Consider the following 16,146-nt stretch of genomic DNA (forward strand, 5'->3'; position numbering starts at 1 on the left):
AGCAGGAAGCCGGCGCCATCTTGTAATGGCGGGAGCGGCTCCCGACAGGCTACTCATGCTGGCACACGCCCACTTTCAGAGGCGCCCAGGCCTGGTGATGCTACCTCAGCTACAGATCACTGTGCAGCTGTAGCTTTGTCTGAATTTTGCAAGCAGAGCTCGTCTGGGGAACGGGCTGGTGTCGAGATACCATACCTATGAGCTGGAAATGACGCAGGCTGTGGCGAAAGACTATTTAACGTTTGCTTAGCCTCTCCATCTGCTTCTATCTAAAACTAAAAGTCTGAGCTGCTTTATTTTTAAGTGTTGATATTAAGTACCACAAACCCACTCATTAGATCTGCTTCCCGTGAGGGATACTGGCTGAATGTAATCACTGCTGCGGCCTGGCTGCTCTGTGTCCACTCCAACCCATTCTCACACTTACCTCCCCATCTCCATGTAGCACATGGTGGGAAGCAAGTCCTTTGAGGGTCATCTGGTCACTGGGAGGAATCCCCAGGGACTGAGTTAGTACCGCAGTGAGTAGCTTCCATATATGGACCAGACACCCAATCTGCCCACGTCTTGATCTTGGATTTCCTAGTCTCCAGATATATAAGAAAAAACTTTTTCTACTGTTCCTAAGCCATTCCATTTATGGTGATTTGATAGCATTCCTAGCGGGGTAAGACCTCTATTTGTGGCTTTTTTTCCCCCCATTCCTTCCCTGAATCATTATGGGTTGTACAGACTATACTAAGAATCCCCCAAGTTATTTACACGAAGCAGGAGGCAGCAAGGGCCAGTGGCGCAGTTTATATCTACAATGTTCCCAAGGACCCAAATTTGGTGCTACCAGGAGTGGGTGGGAACTTTGAAAACTGAGGCCTGGTAGAAAGTGTTCCAGCTGTTTGGTTACTGGGCTGTGCTGCTGAGGGATGCTCCCTTTTTATCACTTCCTGTTGTGAGGTAAATGGCTTGGCCCCTCTGAACTCTCCAATAAGAGGTGAGGTCTTGCCATTGGCCTAAAAGCAATGGGGCTTATCAACCATGAGATAAGACCTCTGACATCATGAGCCAAATTTTGATACAGTAAAGGAAAAGCTGACTATTATGAAGTGGTGAGAATGTGTAGAAAAGGAAATATATGCTGTTAGTGGGAATATAATTTGGTGCAACCACTATTTACTATGGTAAGTAGGATAAAGGCTCCTCAGAAAATTGAAAATCAGAGCTACCACAAACTGGGTAACCCCATTTTTGGGTTCACACTAAAATAAATTAGGACCAGGGTTATAAAGAGTTTTCTGCACTCTGGGCTCACTGTATCATGCTTTGCAAAAGCCAAGAAGCAGGAGCAACCGAAATGTCCAACTACAACTGAAAGGACAAGGAAATGTGGCACCTCACACAGAGGACAATTGCTCAGTCTTAAAGAGAAACCCACAGGCACTGTGCTGAGTGAGCTGAGAACAGCCGGACAGATGCCACAACACTTGAATCATCGATGCCCAAACAGTAGCACTCACAGAAGCAGAGAATTCATGGTTCTCTTCAGAGACCACAAAGGATATGGGGTTTTCTTATTTCTGATGAGTAAATGCTAGGGCTCTGTACTGTTAGGATTTAGTGGCAAAGCACCTTTGGTGGGTCTGGGTCCACGTGTGCCGCTGAGAGATCACACCATGCAACTTCTCAGCCAAAAGGTTTGTTTGCTTGTTTATTAATCTATTTGTTTGTTTGTTTATTTTGAGTGAGGGTGGGGCGAGGAGGCCATCTCGGTGTGGGGATATAAGAGATAGAGACAGAGAGGCAGGCAGACAGGGAGAGAGACCAGAAGACAGAGAGAACGAGAGAGAACAGAGAACCATGATGTCAGGAGAAGCCTATTAAAGGGTGCACGTGTCGCCTAGGAAAATACACCACTAACGGTGACAGCGGAAACGAGCAGCACCTGGTGGCAGCGGGTGATGACGTGTGTCCGAGTCTGATGTCTGCTCGCGCTGAGTCCCTGAAGGGCAGGTTCGGGAAGCACCTGATTTCCAGCATGTGCACCACAGACAAATTAACAGCAGGGCACTGGTTACTTAAAACCTGCTAAGAAAGGAGACCTCGTGTCACGGATGCTTGCTGCACAGACGAAGAGGACTGGGAACTCTGGAGGTGATGAGCACAGGAGTTGATGGTTTGGGGGTTATAAGCATCTTCCACTTTCTCAGCTTGCATAGGTGCGGCGTTCTGTGTGTCTATCATGCCACAGTGAAGGGATGAAGAAGAAACAGTCCCGCAGCACATGGCTCTCTGGAAGGTGTGAAGAATGGAGTTCGGCCAGCGTGCAGCCGCTCTGCTGACGACGATGCTCCACCTAGGACTCCTGCCTCCTTCATGGTCTTCCCTTTGCGACCCTCTGCAGTGGCTCTAAGCAGGTTGTCTTGAGAGTCTTCTAGCACTTCAGGCCAGACAGACTAAACAGACGTGCCGGGCTTTGTAGTTGCTGCAAACTTTAAAAATTCTCTGTTTAGTCTTAGGAGTGAAGAAGGTGACTTAGTGACAGCTACGTCACCGAGCACAGCCCTTTGTGAGAGGGACAAGCCAGCGCATAAACATCTGTCATACATAGGGCGTTCAAAGGGATGGAGTCAGCTTGCACACTCAAAGAACCACATGCGAGGATGATTGTGAGAAGAGAAAGGGTGATCTGAAAATGATGTGTGGCTTTCAGTTCAAATCTGAAACATTTAAAAAATTAGATTATTGTGTTTTCAAAGTAATAACGGATCTATATTGCTGCTGCCTGCTTACTCAGTTTGAGAAAATTATAGTGATTGATTGATTGATTGATTGATTGAAAAAAAAAAGTGAAAAGTAAAGGCCTAGATGGTTATATTTCCAAACACCACTCAAACACGGCAGGCCTCATCTCTGCCTTTCCCCAGGTAGGGGCTGGAAATGACCTGAAAGACCACTGTTCCCGTACTGTAAAAAGCAAATAGGTGCTCCCCAAATCATGCTGTTTCCCACGGCATGGTGAAGCTGGTTTTCTTGGTTAACTGATCCGCTGTGCATGTGAAGTTTGTAGCATTTTTCTAAAGGGTTAAGATCGGCTTTGTGGGAGCTGAATGCAGTTACCGATTCTGTTCTTTCATTGAGAAGTACTTTCTCTCCCCATTGTATTTCTGAAGAGTGAGAAGTCACCATTGCTATTGCAGCAAGACTTTAATTCCAGTGCCGAGTTCACCAGTGTGTCAGTCTTCCCTCAAGTACTCCATTAGTAATAAGGTGGTTTTCGGTTTTTGTTTTTCTGAAAGTCTGTGTCCATCCCGAAGTTTTGTTACATAATTAATCACTGGCCAATATAATCAAATTATTTTCCTTGGGCTGGAAAATTGAGTTAAATTGTTCAGCATCACAGCAATTAAACAGATTTTAGGCAAATGTTGTAATTGAACTGGATAAGTGTTAATGTGACTCAGATTTGCTAGGCTGGCCAAGTGGTCACTATTTGCTGCGCTGTCACAACCTGGACTGCGCAGCCACCCAGCTTCTGTTCGTGTGACCATGCTGTCAAATACAGGCTTGTGCGGTGATTGGCCCATGGGGAGGGGGCTGCTCAGCTGGTCACTGGTGACACTCTGAGCTGCTGTTAAGTAAACTAGGTCTGCGGAAGGAAGGAAGGAAGGAGAGCTGGGGTGGATTGTTGCCACTGAAGATGGGGAAAGACAAAAGGAAGTTAAAATGAGCTCATTGAAGAGGGTTAATAATTTAAGACGTATTTTGAATGTTATTTTAGTGCTTTATATTAAGAGGTGGCATGAGAACGAGGAAGAGATGGAATGAAAAACACACGGCAAAATCAGTACCTGTGCCCTGTATGAAACACCACAGGAGCCAAACAGAGCAACTGTCTCCAAACCATGGTGACAGCTGAGACCAGGGTCTCACATGAGTCAGAGAGCTTATTCTTGCCTGGGACCATCGTAGCTCACACTGACTGGGGAGATCTGGATGCGAGGGGCCGCAGCTGCGAGTCTTGTTTTGGCGACAGTGAGGATAGCCACTGCCCACAGTCTCCATGGCTATCTTTGGGAGAGCCAGGGACACAGCAACTGGAGGGGGCTCTGAGGCCATTGCTGAAGCTTGGGCAGAGAGGGACCCCGCTTTCATTTCGATACTCCAGCTCCTTGCATCTGCCCTGATCTGCTTAGAGTTGCATGGACCGTTCCTATTCAGTGGCCTCTTTCATTGTTTTTTCCTCCTGGCTGTCTTTTCATTCTACACATTCAAAAATCACTAAACTCCCTTCCTGGGGAGCTCTCAAATTTACCTTTGCGGGGAGCTCTTTTTAAATACAAATTAAAAGATTTACTTTTAATATTCTCTCTCTGTCTCTCTCTCTCTCTCTCTCTCTCTCTCTCTCTCTCTCTCTCTGTGTGTGTGTGTGTGTGTGTGTGTTAATGTAGGGATTCTGAGGTTAGAATAGGATGTCAGACTCCCTGGAACTGAAGTTACAAGTGATTGTGAGCTGCTTGACCAACGTGGGTGCTAGGAATTGGACTGGGTTCTTTGCACGACCAGTACTCACTTTGCAAGAGCAGACTGTTGCACCATCTCTCCAGCCCCCAGATTGATTTTTAGCTTAGTATGCAGCACAATGGGCTTTCATACATATGTCATTGTATTTTCTTTGCTTTCACTACTTCCCCTTCAGCTTTCTTATTACCTTTTTCCCTCCTTTATTTAAGGTCTCTTCCTTTCTTTTTATGACCCCTTTCTAATTTCATGATGTGTGTACATACCTTTAAGTATACACATATGTACACATATATAATTTTAGATCTAGAGTATACACGGGAGAAGAGAATGAGTGTGATATTTGTCTTCTTCTCTAGCCTGGTCTGTTGCACTGAACATAATGATTCCCTGAGAATGTCATGATTTCATTTTTCTTTGTGACTGCCTGAAACACCATTGTGTGTGTGTATCACATTTTCCTATCCATTCATCTGCTGACACACACCCAGATCAAGTTTCCATTTTACTATTGTCAACAGTGCAGTGATAAACAGGGATATATAAGAATCTCTGTGTTATGGTGGTTTAGAGTCTTTTGAATATTCACCCAGCAGCGGTGTAGCTGGGTTTTTTTTTGTTGTTGTTGTTGTTGTTGTTTGTTTGTTTTGTTTTGTTTTTTGAGGAAGCACCAGTTTCCATTCCCAAGATTACCTTTATCATGCTCTAAAATGATCTTTGCTGACTCTGTACACTGTACCTGCCTTAGCTTCAGCTGTCAACTTCATACCTCCCAGAGTCACCTGAAGGAGTCTGGATTAGAGAATTACTCAGATCATATTGGCCTATGGCCGTATCTGTGGGGCACTGTCTTGATTGTTGATTGACATGAGAGGATCCATCCAACTATGGGCAGTGCCAGCCCTGGGCAGATAATTCTGGGTGCATAAGAAAGCTGAGTTAGTGAGAGCCAGAGGCACAAGGCAGCCAACAGTGTTCCTCTATGGGTGTTTTCTTCAGGTTCCTGCCTTTAGGTTCCTGTCCTGGTTTCCCTCAGTGATGGACTGTGACCTGGAAGTATAAAATGAAACAAACCCTTTCTTTTTCTGGTTGTTCTTGGTCAGACTGTTGTTTCTTTGTTTTTGTTTTTGTTTTTCAATCACAGAACAGGAGAGCCACCTAGAACAGCACCAAACATGATTTAATCCATGGAATTAACATTTGCATATGAGGCTCTCTGCAGTACACTTTCCCTCAGCTCTTGTCTTCAAGCCCCAAAGCTCGTGCGTTCCAGTTCCTTGGTAGGTACAGGTAGTGAGTTGCTAGGAAACCCATTACCTGGCATGGAGGCTCTGCCATCATACATGTTCCAGTGTGGATGCAGTCCTAGGAAAAGTTCCTACTCCTGGATTCACTGGTGGAGAGGGCTGAAGATGCTAGGCACGTACACTACAACCGAGCTGTGTCTCCTACAGTGTGGCAATATTATTACCAGTTCTGTAACATGCTGGTTCCATTTGTTGCTTGTGATTATGTCACATATACAATACACAAGGCTCTTTCCTGACTGTCCATCTTCCCTGATAGCCTCATGGGGAAATGTCCATGCAATCCTCTGTAACAGCAGAATTGTTTTGTGTTGTTCCTTATGCTTTGAATGGTCAGGACAATTCCAGGAGTGTCTTAGGTACTTAGAGACGGCGATAGATGTGGCTGGCCTGAGTAACCTGCAGAATTTTTATTTCTTTTGGAAGGGCCTAGAAAGGATAAAGAGTATCTTACTGGCACCAGAAAAGCAACGCTCAGCATTTACAGTCTTTGCATTGAAATCTTGCCCCTTTCTTGTATGCAGTCCTGATCAGTCTCAGGATCTCAGTTCCTGAGTCCAAAAATAAAAAAATAAATAAATAAATAAATAAAAGCTGAGATAAAGGGATAGTTGAATAAAAGCATCTGGAGACAGAACTGCAGAGAACTCTGTTGATAGTTATTTTGGGAGACCTTGGGGTTGGTCAAGCTAGGGGGTGAGAAGTGGTTGTAGTAAAGGAATTTGCTCTTTGGCTATAGATAGCTGGTGGTGACTGAGCCCTGGGGAAGTGCTATAAAAAGATGCTCTGTAGAGATGCCCGAGTGCCTAGCAACCATTTATCCGAAGCTCGTTGTTTGCCAGGCTTGCGAGCAGCAGTCCTAACAACCCCAAGTTAAGAATGGAGACCATAAAAGTCTGTTTCTGTTTGGGAACTGTAAACATCGATTCTTTCATTCTGAAAATATTTAAAAGATTGTGCTCCAGTGTTGTCCATGCTGGGCAATGTCTGAAAATACTATGCTGAAGCTAGCCTGCGTGCTTTCTACGTCATTACAAATTCAAGACGCACTTCTGTTCTGGGTATCCAAGCCAAATGGCCCTTGATCTACTTTCCAAAAGTTTCTAATCTTCCTGCCGAAGTGGATGTCTTCTTGTTTGTTTAGAACTTATTATCCTTGAGAAGCGCTAGGTACTGGAAGCCAGCAAAGGTGCTTTAGAACGACTGAGAAATAGTGAAAATGACACCCTATTGTGGAAGATGCCAAAGTCAATGGTGAAGCTCTGCATGTTCATTCTTTCTGAGGAGTAAAACACCTTGGAGGAAGGAGCAGGAGATGGAAGGAAGGTCTACAGGGAGGAGAGGAGAACGCAGGATCTTATGTTACTGAGCTGGTCGGAGTTTAAAAACTCAAACCTGTATGAGGGGGTGTCTTCTGGGGCAGAGTGAGGAGCAGTGCCTGCAGAGAGTGAGGCAGTGGTCACCAGAACACTCCTAGCTTGCCTTTTTTTCCCTCTCTGCTTCTCCTCTCATTTGACTTTCACGTACTTTTAGGTTCTGGTTCCTGTGCATGCAAGCTCTAGGTGAAATGACATCTCCCCAGTTAGGGCTTAGGTGGTGTGATTGCTCCACTTCAGGATTCCGGAACATGCAGTGGTGCTGGCCTGTGATGCTACGTATGGCTCAGCTGTGGGCAAGGAGAGGATGCAGCAAGGAAGAAGCAAATTCTGAAGGCCTGAAACATGTAAGCCCTTAGACCTGGCCTGGGACGGTTGCTATTGTTAAAAAAAACCAAGAGATCATTGGCTCCTTTGGACTCACCTCTGAACCTCTATTTTAGGAAGGAGAGAACAAACAGCCAGTGCATGCCCAGTCTATTTTGGAATTCATTTACTTAAGGAAAAAAAAAAAGAAAAAATAAAAGAAAATGTGAATAAACACTGGACATACAAGCTTTTAAACCAACGGGAAGACATTAGAAAAAACAGTCTGAAGAAACCTGGGAACAACCAAGGGTCCCACACACAAATGTGAAAATGAATTAAACTGTACTTAAATACAAATTCATCCAAACAGCCATCCAGATAAAATAATGCAAGACTCATGCCTCATAGTTCCAGTGTCCAGAAAGGACTTTTTATTACTTGGATAATTTCTTTGGTGACACATAAGAAAAATACAAAGCCAACCAAAACTAAAGATGTAGCGTGCAAGCCCCACCTGGAACAGAAATAGCCAGCCTTTTTTTCAAATTTCCCATTGATTTATACAATTCTCTACTCTGAGGAGACATTCTGGCTACTTTTTATTGTCCTTTAAGGGATATAAAAACATCAATAAATTAAAAAAATATTGCTACCTCAAAGAACTATAAAAGAAGATATTTGGAGAAAATTTATAGACTTGGAAAATGTTACAATTAGATGATTCAGAGTGATTTCCCTGGAGTGACAGACGAAAGAGAAACCTGAAAGTCTACCCATTCTTTCTTGGTACCCAGGCGAAGGTTGCGTTCCGTCTTGTGCAATGGTGTCCCTTCATCCGCAGTACAAGGAAAAGGTGGCAATTTCCAGGTAGAAAGCATTTACCTAGTTACTGCTGCCCAGAGGGCTGGGAAGCTGCAGTGGCCTGGTGGGTTGAGGGAGGGCTGAGATGGGATCCCACCGTTTCCTGGGTGAGGGTTAAGGTTGTTATCTGTGGGCTTTGCTTGGTGGTCAAGCCTCTTTCTCTTGGACGTTGCTGTAGTCCCTCCCCCACGTAGCTGCTGAAGAATAGGCTTGTTCACAGAGGGGGCCCTTGGGGGACAGGTTAGCACCTCAGGACTTCCTGTTACAAGACAAACACACCTTGAAGTTCAGGTGTGATTGTTCCCAATTGAGTGTATATGTTGTAAGAAAGTGTCACCAAAGAAATGGTACTGTCTACTCCATTGTGTGACTCAGCCAGTTCCCCCTCTCTGTGATGTCCGTATGACAGACGTCCAGGCGTTGCCACAGCTCAGTTCTCACTGTGTGTGTGCAAGTGGCTCTACAGACTTACAAAGAAGCAATACTTCAAGCCGCAGCTCCACAAGGAAGAGCAAGATGTTTTGTAAGGCAAAAAGCCTTGATCCTTCTATTTGTCTCCTAAGGACACAGCACTCAATGTTGTTCATCTACACTGTCACAGAACACCCATGCCAGGAACATCTGATGTCCACTGTGCTGCTGCCAATATCTGTTGAACATTTTATTCATTCCTATACACGCCCAGGGACAAACAGAAGAATTAGTTAAAATGGCAGAGGCAGAAATTTCCAGGAGAGAAGTGAAGCCAAAAATTCGAGGAAGTTCCATCAGCTTTCACAGTGTGGGAAGGAGTTAGTTGCAGTCATGGCGCTAGGTGGCGAGGGAGCTGACTGCACTGTGATTATTTATGAGCCCAAGATACCCGGACAGCTATGGTCTTTGTTGGTACATTTTGCTTAAGAAGCACAGAACGCAGCATCTACATTCGGGGCAGCCCACGGATGGTGGATGGTAAAATTCAGTTGCCATTCCTTGAGTGGGGAATTCATGAAGTGCAAGTTGCATAGGAACTGGGTGGTTGAATTTCCTTTGTAAACTGTAGCTCAACTAAAAGGAAGGAAGGTGGCTCCCATAGGGAAGATTTTTTAAACTAGTTTTCTAACACACTCGTGTATGGTTTTCATTTACTCCCAGCAAATAAAATAATAGTATACATGTTTATAGCAGAATAAGTGTGTAATTATCAGACAGTCTTTTTAACATAATATTTTTATTGATTATTTGGGAATTTCACATAATGCATCCCATCCCAATCACCCTTACTTCCCAGTCCTCCAAGGTTGGCCCTGACCCCTGTGCCCTCCACCCAAAAAAAAAAAAAAAGATGAAAAAAAAAGTCCAATTTCAATTTTTGTTGTGTATGTAGTCACTGGAGCATGGTCAAACCCCCGAAGGCCAGGCCCTTAAAGAAAAGTGAGTCCTTCCTCACACCACTCCAACAGTAGCTGTCTATTGTGGAGAGCTACACTTCAGATGTCTCTTGTAGGAAAGACACATTTTGGGTTGAAGGTTTTATGGGTGGATTGATGTCACTTTCCCTCCGCTGGAAGCCCCACCTGACTACAAGAGGTGGCAAGTTCAGCCTCCATGTCCCTTGTTGTTAGGGATGGCAGCTAGGTTCACCCTCATAGACTCCCAGGGGCCTTCCATGTCCCAGAGATCCTCCCCTACGATTTCTATTCTCCCCCCAGGCTCTCCCCCTCCCATTCCCTAACCACCCTCCCCTCTCCCCATGCTTGATCCCCACCATTGTTACCCTCTGCACCTCATCTCCCATCCAGCTCTCCTCGTCCATCTACTTAAGATAACTGTTTTATTTCCTCTTATGCATGAGCTTCAAGCATCCTTCCTTGGGCCCTTCTTGGTTTCCTTGGGTCTGTGGATTGTAGCATCGTTATCCTGCACATTATGGCTAAAGTCTACTTATAAGTGAATACATACCATGACTATCTTTCAGGATGATCTTTTCTAGTCTATCCATCTGCCTGCAAACTGCATGATATCTTTGTTTTTAATAGCTGAGTGTAAATGTACCACATTTTCTCTTTCCTTTCTTGGGTTGAGGGACTGCCTCAGTGGGAGAAGATGCAAATTAGTCCTGCTGTGACTTGAGGTGCCAGGGTGGGGTGGTACCCTTAAGGGCCTCCTCTTCTCTGAAAAAGAGAGAGGGGATTGGGGGGAAGGGACCTGTGGGTGGGACTGGGAGTCGAGGATGAGGGGCCTTGGATCAGGCTGTAAAGTGATCAAATAAATAAAATAAAAAGACTATCTTATATAAATAAGCTATACACAATAAGAACAATTATGGAAACTATCAGGTAAGAATTACATTCACTATGTCCAGTCCATTTGTATTTGGCAACCTTGAAGAAAACATCCTACTACTTATCCTATCTTGGTGAGTCCAAAGTTAGGTACAGAAATCATTTTTTTATCATAACTTGCTTTTACCAACCAAAAATATATCTGTTTAGACCTTAAAGTAGTCTTTTAAATCCTAAACAACTGAAGCTTATATGTGAGAATATAGCTATCTAGTCTTCAACTCCATCAGAGACCTGAGAAGAATAAATATTACCCGAGTAAACAGTGCAGAGCAAGCAGCTTCCAAAACTTTAGAAATGACAGAGATACTTGGCTACTCAGACAGTCATCCAAAATTCCTCTGTAATATTGGGGCATCATCTTCAGCCTTCCGGCCCAGAATATCTGGCAAATTTTATTTATTTATTTATTTATTAGTTTGTTTGTTTGTTTATTTTTGAAGCAGGGATTCTGAAGGACTTGGCTACTTGGCACTTGCAAAGTTTGGCAGTCTGCATCTTCTGTGTCGCACTGGTCAGTTTGCACAGCGCGCTGTCAGCAGTTGAACAGCAGTGGCTTGTTGCCCAGTAGCTAGCTTGCCGCATTTGAAGGAAACTCCATATGGAGGTTTATTGATGCCCATCATCTTCCTGGGTTGCCAGGAGCTGACATGTCTCACCGTCAAAAAAAATCATTTTTGTAATAAAACATCTTTAAATGCCATATTCTGGATATTTCTAAGTTTATTTAAAGACAACTCTATCTAGCTCAGTGTATCTGAAGAGGCAAATATCACTTGTTTTTAGCTATTTGCTATTTGCTTAACTTTGAAAATAGTTATAGGAGGCTAAATAAAGCTTATTTCTGTCATTAACTAAACTATTTCTGTAATCAACTAAAGTAGTACCTAACAAGACCACAAGTTTGATTGACTTATTAACTTGCATTTCTTAATTATCTTAAACAGTTTGTAACAGCAACTTTCAAAGACTAGAAGTTCACATTGCATTTTCAAATGAGTTGCGTAGGTACAATAACTTAAACAAGACTTAAAACATATATAAAGTATGTTGTAACAAAAATAACCTTAAATTTGTATCAATATACAAAGATCCATGCCAATGTAAAATTTTTGGCTTGTTGAATGCTCTTTAGTTTAAAAGTAGAATCAAGAATATATCCTTTTATCCTAACATCTCTTTTTTCTCTTCATCCCTTCTTCCCTCTTTATCATTAGATAGGAGAGAAAGAAGGATAGAGGAAAGAAAAAAATAAGAAATCCATGAATCTAACCTCCTTTAATTTGTTTTCTTTCTGACCAACACCACTAACAACTTGCAACCAAGCCCCTTAAATGGAAACAAACATCCATCACACACCAAGTGACCAAAAAACACTTACCCCACTCCTTGCTCTCTCAAAATTGCTTCCTGCTGTTTGGGGGAGATGTTTTCTTTTGGGGACCCTAAAAATATTGAGATAATGGCCAAGTTCTAGAAGAGCTAGCTGTATCGTTTGTTGTCTAGTCTGTGCATAATGGGAGTGTACAGGGTTTAACTGGAGTTCTGGCTGAAACAGTCTTTGAAGTTGGATCATCTCAGCTAGCCATTTTGAAGCTGTCCTGGATGCAGATTTTTGAGAAAACAGTTATTGATGTGGTCTGTAAGGTTGGTCATCTGGGCTACTGGTCTTGTCTTTTTTTATTTTTTGGTGTCTGGTCATTTTGTTCTATAAACATATAAACATTTAAAGGTAATATACATTTTTACATTAACGTTTGTATGGAATGTGTAGTGTGTACAATTCAGCTAAAGATGACTTTCTGCTCTTTGTTTGAGCAGGTAAAAAGCATCTGTCTTTCTTTAAAGTGAGTTTGGACTGTATGACTAAACTGAAATATAAATCTTCATCCATGCCATTTGAAAGGATGGCATGAGAAGTCCCGAGGACAAGATTATTGGCTGTGCAGAGACATTTTCTCATGTACCAGCCAGACTCAGAGCTGTTCCCACGAAGAGGGATAAACAATTTATGTTACTCGTTTTGCTGTTCTTCTTAATTTCTTTCTCTATGTCTGCAGTCAAGATTTTCAGGAGATTTACCCTGGTCAAATCTAATCTTTATTAATTTTGAAGGAATCCATAACTTTTTCTTCTCCTGTTGAAACAAAGACAAAACGTCCTCCACAATATAATACACTCTCTGCCTTCCCGTTCTGAAGTTAAGGCATCCTTAAAATAAACAGACTAGGTTAGTTCAGCAGTTATTTTTTTCCTATAATCTGATGTCTCTCAGCAGCTGTTGTTTTTGTGCTCATTAGTATTTAAAAATTTAAGGTTAATAAAGCATTACATAATCTATCTCTGGGGATCTTTGTTAACCCTTTCTGTTTGTTAAGTGTATTTTTAAAGTACAATCAAATCTCCCTACAACTGCTTGTCCTGTGGTATATCTGTTTTATATTACAACCTGCAAAAAACAAAAAAACAAAAACAAAACAACCCAAAACTGTTTCATTTTCCTAGAGACACATGCTGGAGCATTGTCAATTTTAATTTGTTCGGGTATTTCCATGATAAACATAACTTGTAATAAATGTGTAATTATACAACCAGCCTCTTCAGAACTTAAGGCAGTTGCCCATTGAAATCCTGAACATGTGTCTATAGTATAGTGTACATATTTTACTTTTCTAAACTTTGTAAAATTCAATGCTTCCACTTGCCAAATTTCGTTCCTTTGGTTACCTTTAGGGTTACTTCCTGCAGGTAATGGAGCTTGGTTATACAGAGAACAAGTAGGGCATTTCCTTATAATTTTCTTGGCTTGTTGCCAAGTGATAGAAAAAAAAATCTTTCTTCAAATCTTTGCTGTTAACATGGTGTTTCTTATGAGGTTCTGAAGCTTCTAGCACATTTCCTATTAACAGGTGGTCAAGTCCATCATTACCATGTGCAAGATGGCCTGGTAGACCCAGCTGGGATCCGATATGTGTTATGTATGATGATGATTTCTGTTTCTGATCACTTATTGTAGTTAACAAATAGTGAAGTTATTTCCGAATCATCTAGAATAAGTTCAGCAGTTTCTATATGCAGAACAATTCTTTCTATATATTGAGAGTCAGTAACTATATTAAGGGATTCAGGAAATCATATAATACCATAAGAATGACATACAACTCTGGTTCTTGAAATGAATCATAAGGACTCTGAGACACTTTGCTTATTTTTTTCTGACTTATAACCTGCCTTTTCTGATTTATTTGCATCAATATAGAATGTATGGATTCCAGAATTGGCATCCCTTTTACTATAAGAGGGAGAAACCAATTAGTTCTTTTTATAAACTAAAGTTGCTTGCTTTGGGGGTAATTGTTGTGTGTTGAATAAGAGTGGGAAAAATGTACCTTTTGTCTTTCTCCTGATTTTAGTGGAAATGTTTTCAGTTTCCCTCGATTTATAAATGTCAATGATAGTTTTGTATTATTTAACTTTTATTATGTTGAGAAACATTCCTTTCATTCTTTGTTTCTTCAGGGATTTTTTTTCCTGCATATACTGAGAGTATCATGCAATTTCTGTCTTTTTTTTAGTCTACTAATATCTGTCCTTGTATTACTGAAATAAAGCATACTTGGTATTGGTCTTGGCACAGTCTTTTGAATATATGGCTGAATTCAGTTTGAGAGTTTTATTGAGAGTTTCTGCATCTGTGTCTAACAAGGAAAGTTTTCCTCCATCCCTTGTTCCCTCCCTCCCTTTCTTTCAATTCTTCTGTCTCTACCCCCTCCACCCTTATTCTGTCCTCATTCAGTTTTGGTTCCAAGATAAAGCTATGTTCATAAAATGAATTTGGCAGTGTTACTTCTATTTCTACTTAGTGCAATAGCTTGAGGAACTTTGGTTGTGAATTCTTCTTTAAAGGTCTGGTGGAATTCAGTGGTGAATCCATCTGGGCCTGAGAATTTTTTTTTTTTCAACTGGGGAGGCTTTTTATTATTGCTTCAGTCTCATTGCTTGCTTAGGTTGTTTATATTCTCTTGGTTTTATTATAGTAGGTCATAGGTGTCTAGGAAATTTTCTATTTCTTCTAGATTTTCCAATTGATTGGAGAATAAGTGTGATGGCAAATCCAATGTTAACTTGACTGGATCTGGAACCAGCTAAGAGACACTCCTCTGTGTGGGTTTCTGAGGAAATTTCCTGGAAGGGTTAACCAAAGCAAGAGGAGGCTCCTTCAGAGTAGGTGGCATCTTCAGCTGCCTTGTGCCTTCTTTCCACTCTGGGAGAACCTGCCCTCATGCTGTCACTGCTGCGGCTACCCTTTGTGGACATCGGAACCAGCTTCTTTGGCCTCTACCAGGGACTAAAGAGCCATGACTTCCCAGGAACCCTTCAGACATTCAGTGCGAGGTTGCAACTATTGAGGCATCCAGCTTTGTGGGCTGAGTAACTTCTCAGTTTCCAGCCCCTCTGCCATTGTTGGAATACCCAGCCCCTATTGCATGAGTCAGTCTAGTACATGCCTTCACAATGTAATATATACTCATTCTATTAGGCCTCTTCTTCTAGGGAAACTTGACTAATGGCATATGTTTTTAAAAACGTGCCATACTGACCCTCTAGATTCCACTAGATTTGCTGCAATTTTCCTTTCTAATTTTAATATTTTGGGTCATGTTCCTCTTTTAGTTGGTTTAGCTCATTCTGATTGTCCGTTCACCTGTCACCGTCTGAGAGACAAGATGTGATACTGTAATTATGGAAGGAAGTGTGCCTGGCATTTTCTAGAGTGTTTCGTGCAATTTTGAACAGCAGACACGGACCTAGCGCAGACATTGAGCTGCCAGGAACCCTCAGAGAACCCCAGAACTCCACACAATGGGTTGTGCTGATTTGAACATTGTGAAATCTCTTCCCATAGTCAACACATTGATTCTCTGGCCATAAATACTGCCTTAGACACAAGGTTGAAGCTGTGTTCTTGCAGCTTGGAGAAAGCAGAGGAGATAATGTCAACTTTAATTCCTGTGTTTTTCCAAACACAAAGAATAGGCCAAAGGTCACAAGTGGAAATTAAATAAAAATGGAAAACAGATGTTAGGAAGCTCACTAGTAATGGAAACACAAGAAGCAATGAAAATTATAAAAAGAAAACACAGCTAAAAATATGCACACAACCCAGAAATTGGGGGTCTTAGGAAGGTTTTGTTTTCATAATGATGTGTTTTAAAAATCCTGACTTAATATTTCCTACAGTGATTTAATTTCTTGTATTTTCTTCCTTCTCTATCTCCAGGCAGAATTCAGCAGATGGCAGAACCCACTGTCTGCAACATCCTGAAGAGCCGATGGACCCAAAGCACAGACACTGTCATAACCAGAGTTCAGCTGAAAAGGGATGTTTGTCTTCCAACTGGCAGGCTGCCACTTTCAAAGGTGCATTGATTCTTAAATCAGCTTCCTGTTCAGATC

This window comes from Psammomys obesus, unplaced genomic scaffold, assembly GCF_907164565.1.
Source record: "Psammomys obesus unplaced genomic scaffold, mPsaObe1.curated_primary_1811, whole genome shotgun sequence".
NCBI classification, from domain to species: domain Eukaryota; kingdom Metazoa; phylum Chordata; class Mammalia; order Rodentia; family Muridae; genus Psammomys; species Psammomys obesus.